This window comes from Balaenoptera musculus, chromosome 14, assembly GCF_009873245.2.
Source record: "Balaenoptera musculus isolate JJ_BM4_2016_0621 chromosome 14, mBalMus1.pri.v3, whole genome shotgun sequence".
Taxonomy (NCBI): Eukaryota; Metazoa; Chordata; class Mammalia; order Artiodactyla; family Balaenopteridae; genus Balaenoptera; species Balaenoptera musculus.
In genome coordinates, this window is record NC_045798.1 from 67,551,570 (window position 1) to 67,564,840 (window position 13,271).

At 44.1% G+C, this 13,271-nt stretch overlaps 1 pseudogene; it reads left to right on the forward strand.

The window, feature by feature from the left end:
• The first annotated feature begins 6,468 nt into the window (after nucleotides 1-6,468).
• LOC118906730 overlaps nucleotides 6,469-13,271 on the forward strand; it is a 125,367-nt pseudogene continuing 118,564 nt past the window's right edge.

A 13,271-nucleotide genomic window follows, 5' to 3' on the forward strand; every position in this document is an offset into this window, starting at 1 on the left:
GGTCTAGTTTCACTATTGTGTTAGAAATTCAGTGGGCCTTTTGGATCAGGTAATTCAATGTATTTTCAGTTCCGGAAATTTTTCTTGAATTAGTCTATTGATAAGTTTCTCCTCTGTATTTTCTCTCTTATTTTCCTTCATTTCATCTTTTCACTCTAATGTCTGGCACATGCTTGGAACATGATAGATATTCCGTAAGTGTTTGTTACAGAATTAGCCATTAGTGTTATTGCTAAAAATTTTGAAATATTCATTTTTGCTGGCTTTATATTGCTACCAAGAGATGAGACTCGAGTACATTTACTGAACCTTAACTGTGCACTTGGAGATCTATCTATCTCACAGATTACAGTCCCTGACCTCTCAGAGTTCATCATTTAACAGCAGAAACAAATTTTAACAGATAATTATTCCTTATTTACAACAAAAGTTTAAACAAAAATTGGACATATGAATTGGCTAATGGATCTTTAGGCAGTAGACATTAGAATCTCTTGTTCTTTTTAGATTGATCATAGCTGTAAGCCAGCTTTATATAAGGAAATGTTTCTTAAAATTTAAAGTACATTCAAACTGCCTGGACATATTTTCAATATTCAAATTCTGAATCAGTAGGTCTAGAGTGGGACCTGAGATCCTGCATTTCTAAGAGTCTTGTAGGTGTTGCCAATGCTGTTGGTCAAAGACCACACTGAGAATAACAAGGCTCTAAGACACATTTTTTTTACCTTTAAAGTCATCTATGTTTAGTAGATAAGTTTTTGTCTACCTTCTTGCTGATTTTTCCTGGGAGCACTTTCTTAATAAATCTTCATCTCAGAGTCAGCTTCTAGGTACTGAACCTAAGACATCAGCACCCCCCTTTCTTGTCACCCAAATACTAATTGGTTAAAGTAACTGGTGCCATTAGCCTTTGTTCCTCTCATACCATAAACAATTCTAATTCTCAATTTCTTCCAATAAAACTTTTGGTGAATTCATATCTTTAATCAATGAATATTATATTCACCATTTAATGTTCAGTGTTCTATAAATGAATTTAGTAATAATGAAATAAATCTATTATTTCTTCCTTCTCCCTTACACATGCTGCATGAATTTGTTTTAATTATTTTAAGAATTTGTTAGTTATACAGTTATTGTCTATTCAGATACTAAACTTTTTCTGTCAGGATTTTGACTATGGTTCTTATGTCTAGGTGACCATCAATGAAAGATCAATCTGACAGTGATGAAGCTCTTAGGGAGGGAAACAAGGATTATTGTTCATAGAGGTGGATGTGTTCTGATGTAGAGTCAGTATTAGTGATGGGCATCTAGCCTTGAGAAGAGTGTTGGCTCTTCCCAAGCACCTTGGAGGAGGAGGATGCAAAACTATTGATTTCAGCCCTTACTGAGACTGCTTTCTCTCCTTGGTATGAAAAATGACCAAATGTTAGATACTCTAGCTCAAAATTGGGAAAAGCTACCAGTGAATTTATCTCCAGAAAAATTGTTTGCTCTGATTCCTAGTCCTTGAAGAACACCACCCAATCTAGGGTCAACTAAGTATTAGATGATTAAGGATATTATTTTTCTGAAATTGATTTTAATCCACCCTGTAGCAGAAAACCTATTTACTTAGATGACTTTTGATTTGGAGGACTCAGCTACTTGGCTGAAGTCTTGGGAGTGAGAGGTAAGTGACAAATGATGTGCAATCACTTTCAACAAGGCTAATGTCAGCATCATAGCATATCTCAGCTGGTCCAGGTATACATGTGGTGCAGAGCTAGGAGACATTTCCTAGTTCCAATGATCTGTTTACATTCACAGAGTAGCCCCTCGAATAAACAAAGACAATAGAAACTCTGTCCACAATTTGGGCTGAAGAGACACACAGACCCTTCTGTTGGATGTGGGAGAGGAATGGGGGTATGGGGGTATAGAGGGTGAGGGGCATTGGGCAAACAAGATCAGAGAGGAAGAGCTGTTGGTTATGGTGGGTGGTTATTAAAGCTATCCCTACCCAGGTACCCTCATGGTACCTGTGGGCCCAGGGACTCTCACTGTGTACAAGTTGAATGGAAGAAGTTGACAGCATTGTGGGCTTCCAGAAAGACAGGCTGTGTCTGTACCCCCACCTCCCATTTTAAGTACATATAAGTCAGAGCAAAAAGCATCATGGACTACTTCTGGGTTTGAGGAGACCAGACAGGTGGGAACATCATGGCTCCATGGCAGAGATGTGTCTGAAAGACAGGAGAACCTTTTGCCTGCAGATTCCTGGCCCAGCTTATTTACACTCACAGGTGGAGGAAGCAGAGTACAAGGAGGAACAGTGACCTGGAGGTGTGATCCCAGAGGTGACCTCTGGTTCTGGATGAGGGAAGGCAGAGGAGTAGGAAGGGCTTGGGATGGGGAAGCCTAGATGGTGACTCTGGGGAGTCTCATTGTGAGGGAATCTGGACTTTCCAAGAATCCATGGTCTGAGAAGAGGGAAGGAGAGAGAAGGAGTGACAGGGGAATTCAGGAAATTGCTGGGTGAGACCGTCTGCTCAGGGGAGCTGGGAGGGAGCTGCTGTGAGCCATGAACAGGAGGAAGCCCAGGCAGGACATTTCTTTGATCAGAGTTCAAGTGCTTTTTGAAATGGAAGATGGAAGTGGGGTGACCTTGAAAGAAGAAAAATAACTCAAGAGTATAGGTTAGAGGAAAAAAAAAGCAGAAGGGTAACTGAAGGGAGTACGAGAACAGAATAAGCTTTGGAAAACTAGCTATGCTTTAAACTCATGCCAAACTGACTTCATTAATATGAGCATGGATGTGTGTAATTTATAAAATCCATATTGTACAACTCAAGATTCTGTCACACTGTCATAAAATATATGTGCACTGGAATGGCCTCAGCCAGCATGCAGTGGATCTGTTTAGGGAGAAGAGAGAGGGGAAAAGCTGTGGTTCTAAGAGGTTCTAAAGGCCTCAATTTAATGAACAAAAAATTCAATAAATAGTACTTACCAGATGTCCATCCCTGTGCAATATGTTGGAAATTCAAAGGTCTCTGCTCTCAAAAGATGTTATCTGGTAGAGATTCATAGTTACCATGTGCCAGGATGATCAAAGGAGAGGGAGAAGGAATCCATGTCATAGGCTGGTGATACCTTGGAGATTAGGGACTATTGACAAGACATTTTCTTGGGCATATTCATTGCATATCTGGAAAAATTTTTTTAAATTAATTTTTATCAGAGTATAATTGCTTTACAATGTTGTGTTAGTTTCTGCTGTACAGCAAAGTGAATCAGTTATATGTATACATATATCCCCTCTTTTTTTAGATTTCCTTTCCATTTAGGTCACCACAGAGCATTGAGTAGAGTTCCCTGTGCTATACAGTAGCTTTTCATTAGTTATCTATTTTATACATAGTAGTGTATATATGTCAATCCCAATCTCCCAATTCATCCCACCCCGCCACTTCCCCGCTTGGTATCCATAAGTTTGTTCTCTACATCTGTGTCTCTATTTCTGCTTTGCAAATAAGTTCATCTGTACCGTTTTTCTAGATTCCACATATAAGTGATAGTATATGATATTTGGGAAACATTATTTTTAATGAAATATTTCAGACATATAGGATAAAATAATGGGTATCCTTGTGCCCACCACCCAAATTAAGAAACAAAAATCAAAAACACAGATGAAGTCCCTTATGTTTGAAATTCCTGAGATGTATCAATAAGTCTTTAAAATCCTAGCTAGGCAAACTTCTTATAGGACCTGTCTTGGTTTGGGCTGCTATCACAAAATACCATAGACTGTGTGGCTTACAAACAACAGAAATTTATTTCTTACAGTTCTGGAGGCGGGGAAGTCAAAGATCAAGGTGCCTGTAGATTCGGGGTCTAGTGGGGGCCTTCTTCCAGGTTCAAGGTGCCTGTCTCCTCTTTTCGCTGTGTCCCCACATGGTGGAAGGGGTGAGGGAGCTCTTTGAGGTTTCTTTTAGAAGGACATTAATCCCATTCTTGAGGGCTCCACCTTCATGACCTAATCACCTCCAAAGGCCTCACTTCCCAATACCATCTCATTAAAGATTCTTTTAATGTATGAGTTTTGGGGGGACACAGACATTCAGTCTGTTTCAGGACTTTAACACTCGCAGGACCCTGGGATGAATTAAGACGGTGATGGGTGAGGCTATGAAATAAGGATTAGTCCCAAGAATACCTACCTGGAGAAACCTCCCTTTTAAAATGAAGTCTTGCTCTTTCGGCTCAGAACTTGGTGATCAGGAGACCTCCTGCTGAACGCCCAGGCTTGGGACTTGATTTCTCTCTGAATCTGAGGGCTTAGAATAATCCAGGGTAGAAATAAGAGCATAAAGGAGCACTTAGTCACCCTATAAGCAGGTCTAAGCTGCTCATCTATGTTAGAACACAGGAAATTCTGAAAGGAACAATTGTCTCTCTTTGAAGAAACTGTCAGTGGAAAGCTTTTAAAAATAATTTCCTTGCAAAATGCATAATGCTCTTATGCAGAACTCTCTGACACTGCCTCTTCCATTTGTATGAACTCTGGGATATTAAACATTCCTTGTGCAGACTCAGAAAATAGCTTGCTTATCACACTGTGCCTGTCAGTTGCATTGTAGGCACCTGTCCTGGCACAGTGGAGCTGCAGGCAAGGCCAGTTCAGTGTGATGTGTGTGTTCCTGAGATCAGGGCCTTTAGAAGTCCTGGGGCTTGAGGGTTTATAAAGGAGTGGATGGATTAGCAAGATCTTTCTCCCCAGCAATCTGTTTGCGTTTCCTTCTGGGAGTTCTGGTAGCTTAAAAGTTCTGTTAGGCCCTCAGGGCCTCAGAGATTCCAGTGGAGGGGAACAATGATCCTGGATCATGTTCTCCCAGTTTTGGCTGTTGTAATCTGCAGCAGGAATGCAGCTGGAAGGTTCTAGAACGATCCAGGCACTCCGAGGACCAGAAGTTGGTTTGATCATTTGTCTAAATTCGACAAAACTATGGAGACAGTAACAGCAGCCTACCATCCTTGAGCACATACAACGGACTGAGCCATTTCTACACATTATTGTATTGATTCCCATAACAAACCCAATAAAGAAAGCTTTATTTTCCCCATTTTAGAAATGAAGAAGAGGCTAAATAACTAGCTTAAAGTCATACAGTCCAGAACTAGCAGGGTTGGGTTTGAACCTAGGTCAGTCTGGTCTCAGCGTCTGTGCTCTTTTTATCTTCCAACGATTCCCAAATCAGTGTGGGTAAGAATCACCTACTGTGTGATTGAAATAATCAGATAATTGGTCCTTACCACCCTGAGATTGATTTATCTAGACCAGGGTGGGGCTGCTTTTTTAACACACTTTTTTTTATATTTATTTTTTTATTTATTCATTTGGCTGCGTAAGTTCTTAGTTGCGGCCTGTGGGATCTTCGTTGTGGCATGTGGGATCTTTCATTGCGGTGCACGGGCTCTTTGTTGCAATGCATGGGCTTCTCTCTAGCTGCAGCCACAGGCTCAGTAGTTGCAGCATGCAGACTTAGTTGCCCCGCAGCATGTGGGATCTTAGTTCCCCGACCAGGGATCGAACCTGTGTCCCCTGCATTGGAAGGCGGATTCTTAACCACTGAACCACCAGGGAAGTCCCTATTAACACACATTTTAAACACACTCCATGAGTGGCTTTGACACAGGTGGTTAGGATGCCACATTGAGAAACACTGGAATGTAGGTCTTCCAGTGGCCAAGCCAATTTCTGGACATCTGTAGCCATGCAGGAAGGGGAGAAACACAGAGAGTGGAATGTTAATTCAAATGAGTTAATTTCCTTGTTGTGGACAACTGCGAGGGATGGACTTCAGCTCGCCCAGTGGTTTGGGTTCCAGGGTGAGGTCCACACAATTACATGACATCAGCCTGGGCCTCTGGGTCAGCTGAAGTAAAGCTTGAAGACCCAGGTATTTCCTAGAATGTCTCTGTTGTCCACTTAGGGTCAGAAATTCTTCAGGGCAGTCAGTGGGGTCAGGGTCTCTTTGGCCTTCCTGTCTGTATTATAATTGGTTAGAACTAAACTGATTTGGGGCAGTATACATGACCCCATTTCTTGGCAAGACACTCCCAATGGCATATGATCCATTCCTTACTGGGGAGCCATTGAGTCCAGTGCTGCTTTAGCATGAGTCCTGCAAAGGAGGATGGTTCCAATCAATCCTACTGGGTCTGGCACAAAGTGAATTGTCTATTGATACTTATTGAATGATTGCTCCTTGAGAAACCATTCTAGCAGGTCACAGTTCCTAGCAGCCTTCGTCACAAGCAGGTAAGAAGTCAAATCGGCAAGTGTCTCCCTCTTCCCTTCCTCTGTCCTCCTCTCTTTGCTTCCCCAGTTCTGGGGTTCACTGAGTTAGGATGAAAAAACTCTCTTCAAATTGACACACTTAAATTCAGCCAATTTCATCCTGGCATGTAGAAGATATGGCTGCAAAGCCATTTATTGAGAAGATCCCGGAGACACAGAAAACTTCCCATCAAAGCTGGCTGACGCGTCAAATTACCCCAGGGCCTAAGGACAAAGGATTTGTTAGTTACTTCAAGATAAAAGGTTAGTGAATTTACTGTGCTCTCCTGGGGAGGTTCACATTTTATAGGTGAGGGTGTGAGAAAAAGAGAAGACACTCTTAACAAAAGCATTTCAGGAAGTGATGGCGACCAGGTAGCTGGCAGGAAATGACGGGGGGATAAAAGCCCATGATTGAGCCATTCAGATTTGAGACCTCAGGGAGGATTAACCTGTAACTTATCCTGTCGTGGGCCTTGCTACAAATGCCCTGCCACTCTGGGCACACTTCGATGGCTCAGCATTCCTGAGTCTCCAGGTGAGCTGAGCTTGGACGTGTTTGGGCTGAGCTGAGTGTTTGGATGCCGGCTGCACCCATCACCTCTGCGGTCATCTTCCGAGGGAGATTCCTGGCCGCGCTGGGCCCTCCTCCTTGGAGTGGCCTCTCTGTGGCACTCAGGTCATGTGGGTCCCCACTTGATACCTTGGAGGTCATCTGCGTAATTTTTTTGTTGTTGTTAATTTTGAAGTTTTATTACTGTTTAGGACCATAGAAAGGGCAATTATAATAATATGTGACAGTACGAACCAAAACATAGGCACCAATCCTCACCGTATTTTTTAATCATCTTTTTTTCTTCTTCTTCTTTCTTACCTTGTTTTTTTTAATTGAAATATAGTTGATTTATAATGTTGTGTTAGTTACTGCTGTACAGCAAAGTGATTCAGTTATACATATATATGTACATTCTTTTTCAAATTTCTTTTCCATTATGGTTTATCATAGGATATTGAATATAGTTCTCTGTGCTATACAGTAGGACCTTGTTGTTTATCCTTTCTATATATAAAAGCTTACATCTGCTAACCCCAGCCTCCCACTCCATCCCTCTCCAATCCTTTCACGCTTGGCAACTACCGGTCTGCTCTCTATGTCTGTGATTCTGTTTCTGTTTCATAGATAGGTTCATTTGTGTCATATTTTGGATTCCACATGTAAGTGGTATCACATGGTATTTGTCTTTCTCTGCCTGACTTACTGCACTTAGTGTGATAATCTCTAGTTGCATCCATGTTGCTGCAAATGGCATTATTTCATTCTTTTTATGGCTGAGTAGTATTCCATTGTATATATGTACCACATCTTCCTTATCCATTCATCTGTCAATGGCCATTTAGGTTGTTTCCGTGTCTTGGCTATTGTGAATACTGCTGCTATGAACATAGGGGTGCATGTATCTTTTTGAATTATAGTTTTGTCCATCTGAGCAATTTTTAATGTACTAGAACAGGGGCCGATTTTGCCCCCCCAACCCTGAGGGAATATTTAGCGATGTCTGAAAGACATTTTTGGTGGTCATAAGTGGGATGGTGGCATTGTTGCTACTGGGATGCCATGGGTAGAAGCCGCAGATACTGCTAAATTTCCAACAATGTACAGGGCGGCCCCACCCAGCAAAGAATTATCCAATCCAAACACCAATAGCTAAGGCTGAGAAGCCTTGTACCAGCGGAAGCCTATCGGGAGATAAGTACACATTTCATAAGGGCAGCGGGGACAGGTGAGTGGCTGCAGGTAGGGCTGGTGTGGGATTCTGCCTCCTCAGCTAGGGATTTCAGGAGTGGTTCCAAACCCTAGCTGTGATCCATAAATTCACTGATGGGAAGTGGCCTTGATCAAGGAGAGGAAGGGAAAACTAGAGTCCAACCCACCCTTTTCTCATTTTCCCCAGGATCCCCGTCTCCTCTCCCCACCACCCCCCTGCAAGGAAGAGATGTATGCCTGCCATGGGGCCCAAATTTTCCCGAACTAAATGGAAGGGCTGTGGACAGGCTGTGCATGGGGCTGGGGATGGCCACCTTCTGGTAGACTGAGCCTTTCCTGGAGTGGGTCCTTAGCCTGCAAGGTCCATGGGGAGTGAAGAGGGAGGGGTTCAGGGCCCAGCTCTGTTTTGTGTCCACAGCTTCTAGCACAGGTTGACACACATGGGGCACTCATTAAATCTCTCTTGAATGCATGAATGAAAGGGTGCCCTATTGAGCTTGAATAATACCTAGACGTTTCTTACCCCAGACTTGAGGGTGGTTCCTGGTTAGAGAGGATGCAGGTGGCTGATGGAGCCAACAGTAGGCAGCCCTCATTTTCTCTCCTGTCTGGGCCTCCGTTAGCACCGAGCCCCTCCCCTTGTTCAGTGTGATGTGGTGGTGACACACGGGCTTTGGGGCTGGGTGGACTCGTGCCCGCATCCTGGCTCTGCTGTTTCCAGGTGGTATAAGGTTGGCCCAGTGGCTTAACCTTGGTGAGCCTGTCTCCTCATCTGTAACAGATATAATAGCAGTTCGCTACTTAGTTCATAAAATTTTAGAGGATTACATGAAATAATGCATGAGGAGTAGAGGTGGCCAAGAGATTTTCCCAAGAAGCTTGTAGTTGGAGGGTCAGATAGAAGAGTAAACAAGCAAAAATAGAATCATGTAAGTGTCATAGTAGAAATATACATGAGATAATATATGAAAACACTTAGCATAATGCCTGGCCCTTGGGAGGGATTCAATACCAAGAATTCCGTTCCCCTTATGAAAAATGCCGTGGGACTTCAGAAGAGGGACCACAGGAGAGTAAAGCTGGGTGTACACTTTGAGTTCTAGAAGGAGGAGGTTAAACAAGTTTATATTTGATGACCTCTATTTACTCCACATAACAGAGAAATATGTCATTTCCAGAGGGAGGAAAGGAAATGGGGACAAGGTTTGGACTGGAGAGGGTGGGAAGGGTTTGGGAAGCTGATGTGGGAAACAGGAAAATGTATCGAGTGGGAATGAGAATGCACAAGATAAGACACAGCTAAGACTGAATTTATTTACTAAAAGTAAATAGGCTAAGACTTTTTTTTTGGTTTTCTCCTGCAGTACGGATCCATGGCTGGAAGAGTCAGACCTCCTTCAAGTGTGGGCTCATGGGCTGTCAGGAAGGCAGGGACGTTGATGGTACTGATGAGAGCACAGGTGAATCAGTGGGGTCCAAGGTGGTGAAAAGGGATGTGAATCCAGGAGGTGGGCGCAGACTAGGAAGAGGAACTGAGGCACTGGTGTTATGAGGAAAAAGGGAGAGAGAAGGCACAGCAGAAGGGCAGGAAACTGGGCTCGGACAAGAGCATCTGAGTTTGCTATTTTGCAGGAGTAGGAGTTCTGGGTGATAAGAAATTCTACAGTGAGGCTGTGTCGATGGGTTACTAGGAGGGGTAGAGGTCCTTGGAGAAGAAGAGGCTGAATTCAGTGCACACTGACTTTGGGTGGTGGGGGGATGTGAGGTGGGCTGGAAATGGAGTCATGTGGAAAATCCTTGGCATTTGTTACGGTTTGAATTGTGTCCCCCTGTGAAAGATATGTTGAAGTCCTGACCCCCAGAACCTCAGAATGTGACCTTATTTGGAAATAGGGTCCCTGCAGATGTTAAGGTGAGATCACACTGGAGTAGGGTAGCCCCTTCCTCCATATGACTCACGTCCTTATAAGAGAGGGAAAACGACACGTAAAAACAGAGACACACAGGGAGAAGGAAGATGATGCCACACGATCACAGAGGCAGAGACTGGAGTGATGCATTTACAAGCCAATGAACACCAAGATTGCCGGCCACCACCAGGAGCGGGAAGAGGCAAGGAAGGATTCTCCCCTACAGGTTTCAGAGGGAGCATGGTCCTGCCGACACCTTGATTTCCGATGTTGGCCTCCAGCACTATGAGAGAGTAAATTTCTGTTGTTTTAAGCCACCTAGTTTGTGGTGCTTTGTTATGACAGTCCTAGGGCGGTAATGTACACTCCTCTCTCCTGGTCCAAGGTTACCCGTCCTTTAAAGGCCCACTCAACTTCCAGTGCCTCCAGCAAGGCTTTCCACTCCTCTGGTCATACTGACCTCCCCTGCCTTCCTTCTCTGATTTCCAGCTACACTGGAAGTCTGGTACAATTATGCATGAAATCAGCATGTAATTCCGATATGTTTTATGATTTCCTTCAAATTGATTGAAGATTTATCTTTACCTAGTCTGTAAGCTCCTTACCTTTCTGAATTTCTGACACAGACTTAGGCAGTGCTGGGTTTCTGGTAGGCACTCACCCATTCCTCATGAATCTCTTGCTGGCAGTTTCAGAATAGTGTCTAAACTTGATCCTCATTTAGGTCACTTGCAGTGTGCTTTTCTGGGGCACCACTATCCTGCTGGAGTTTGAGTACTGATGGGCTCTCTCGACTCATTATGGAAAACTATAAAATGCACATCATCCAAAAAGTCATAAGGCATTTTTTAAATCGTGAGAACAGTTCAAACACAGGAATGCTCAACTGAAGGAAACCCCCAATACCAAAGTACATACACAACTGATTAAATGACGGGGAGGGGGAGGAAGAATATTTTATTAACACAAAGTTGTTTTTTTTTTAATTACAGTTTTAAATCGCCTAATAAGGCTTGGAACATTTTTTTCTTTTTAAATAACTTTTATAACTATTTTCCTGTTCACACCTGTCACAATAGAATTTAATTTATACAGCTTTCTGGGGACACGTACACTGATTAAATTAGTTACACTGAGGCTGAACAAAACTTAGAAAAACAAAGAGGCAGCACCTTTCTATGAAAGGGGTGCTATGAATACATAAGTGCCCGTCTGTGCAGAAAACACCTTTTGAAGTTTATTTAAGAGGTGAGAGAGTAGCATTGACATATATACACTACCAAATGTAAAATAAATAGCTAGTGGGAAGCAGTTGCATAGCACAGGGAGATCAGCTCGGTGCTATGTGTCCACCTAGAGGGGTGGGATAGGGAGGGTGGGAGGGAGACGCAAGAGGGAGGGGATATGGGGATATATGTATATGTATAGCTGATTCACTTTGTTATACAGCAGAAACTAACACACCATTGTAAAGCAATTATACCCCAAGAAAGATGTTAAAAGAAAAAAGATGGTACTAGTGACTGTTTCTGGGGAGGGGAGCTCCAGAAGTAGGAGGCAGGGGGAGGGAAGAAAGGGAGACTTTTCACGTTGTACTATTTTATGCTGAGGTTTTTTTTTTTTAAAAAAAATCGTGTGCTTATCAAAGGGAGAGAAAGGGAGGGAGGAAGGAACAGAGGAAGAGAAGAGGAAGGAAGGAAACAGGAAGAAGAAATAAAGGTAGTTCAGACTGGGGGACAATTAGAAAGCAAAGACAGGGTCCTTGGTAGGATGATCTGGGCTTGGATACGGGGTAGTAGCCTTCACTCAGATGTAGTCAGGGAGAAGCACACACACACACACACACACACACACACACACACACTCACACACAGCTACACACCTTTAATGATCAAGTCTGCTATCTTCAGAAGCCATATTCTCATAAAGCTTTTCCTGGGGTGAGACGATGCCATCATTCCTGATGTCAGTGCAAGTACCCAGGCAGGGTTTCTCTGCTGGCTTAATTGCTCTTGTCTGCTTCCCAATCCCTCTCCCTGGGGAGCCTCAGTTACCTTGGTTCCTCTGAGTACCACAGACCTCTCTTTGGCCCTCTTCCCCTATGAGAGTCATTTCCCCTGCTTGGAGATTTCAGACTCTGCTTTTCTTTCTTTCTGTAATGAACTGCATGCAGCAGATACTGGGGACACTGGAAGCAGTGGGCTCCAGTCTCCCCAGGTCACACACAGCCACACCCCGGTCACAAAGGTGGCATTGCTGGGGCTAGATTGTAGGGCTCCTAACCCCTACGCAGTGCTCCTTCCACAATCCCACAGCCTGACACTCCTCAGATTACACACCTCCTGCTACATCAGAGTGATGGGCAGAACAGGGAACCTTGGCAGGAATGCCGTGGAGAGCGTGTTGGCGATTCAGACAGCAGCAGAACTGAGCTACTGACAAGAGTCCCTTGAGAAGATCTTTACCTTGAATGCATCGGTTAACTCCGTTAAAGGAACAGTTTCTGAATGACTCACTCGTCAGTGGTTTGGTCCTTAACACTCTCTAGACTGTGACTCATCGCTGCATTCATCCCAACCAGCCCAATGCCTGACACATGGTAGGCTTATCGCAAATTTGTGTCGAGTGAATGCACTGACTTACCATTTATATAGAAGGGAGACATCCAGTCCTTTACTGTAGTTTTACAAGTAAGCTGAATTCATTTGGAGGAAGAATCTCGATAAAAAGAAGTGTGTCAAGGGAAGAGGGAAGGCTGAAATAGAGGCTGTGTGAACGCATCTCCTGGTGCCTGTGTGCGTGCGTGCGTGCAGTGAAAGTGTGAGTAAGGGAACTAGGATTGGCTGCACGCTCTTTGGCCCCCAGGGACAGTGGGCTCACAGCCGCCTCCCCCCTGCCCCCAACCCCGGGCCGGGTGGCGTGGCACTGCTGGGGGAAAGAATGCAGCTTTGGGGGAAGTGGGTGGACAGACAGCAGGGCTGTGTGTTCTGAGCCAGCTTGTGGGAGAAAAGAACACCAGCTGGGACGTGAAACAGTCCAGGAACTGAGAACCTCAGTGCTAAAAGGCATGGAAATTGGCAAGCAGGGAGCGGGCACATGTTGGAGATACACAGGGACACAGATGCCCTGAGCTGCAAGACTGTGTGTGGGGTTAGCCACCTCCCTCCCTCCTGACTCCTCCCCGCCCCACACCCTTTCCCATACAGCTCAGAGCAGCTGAAGCAAAGACCACCGTGTGCCGAGAGTCTGAAGAGTCTGTTACAGA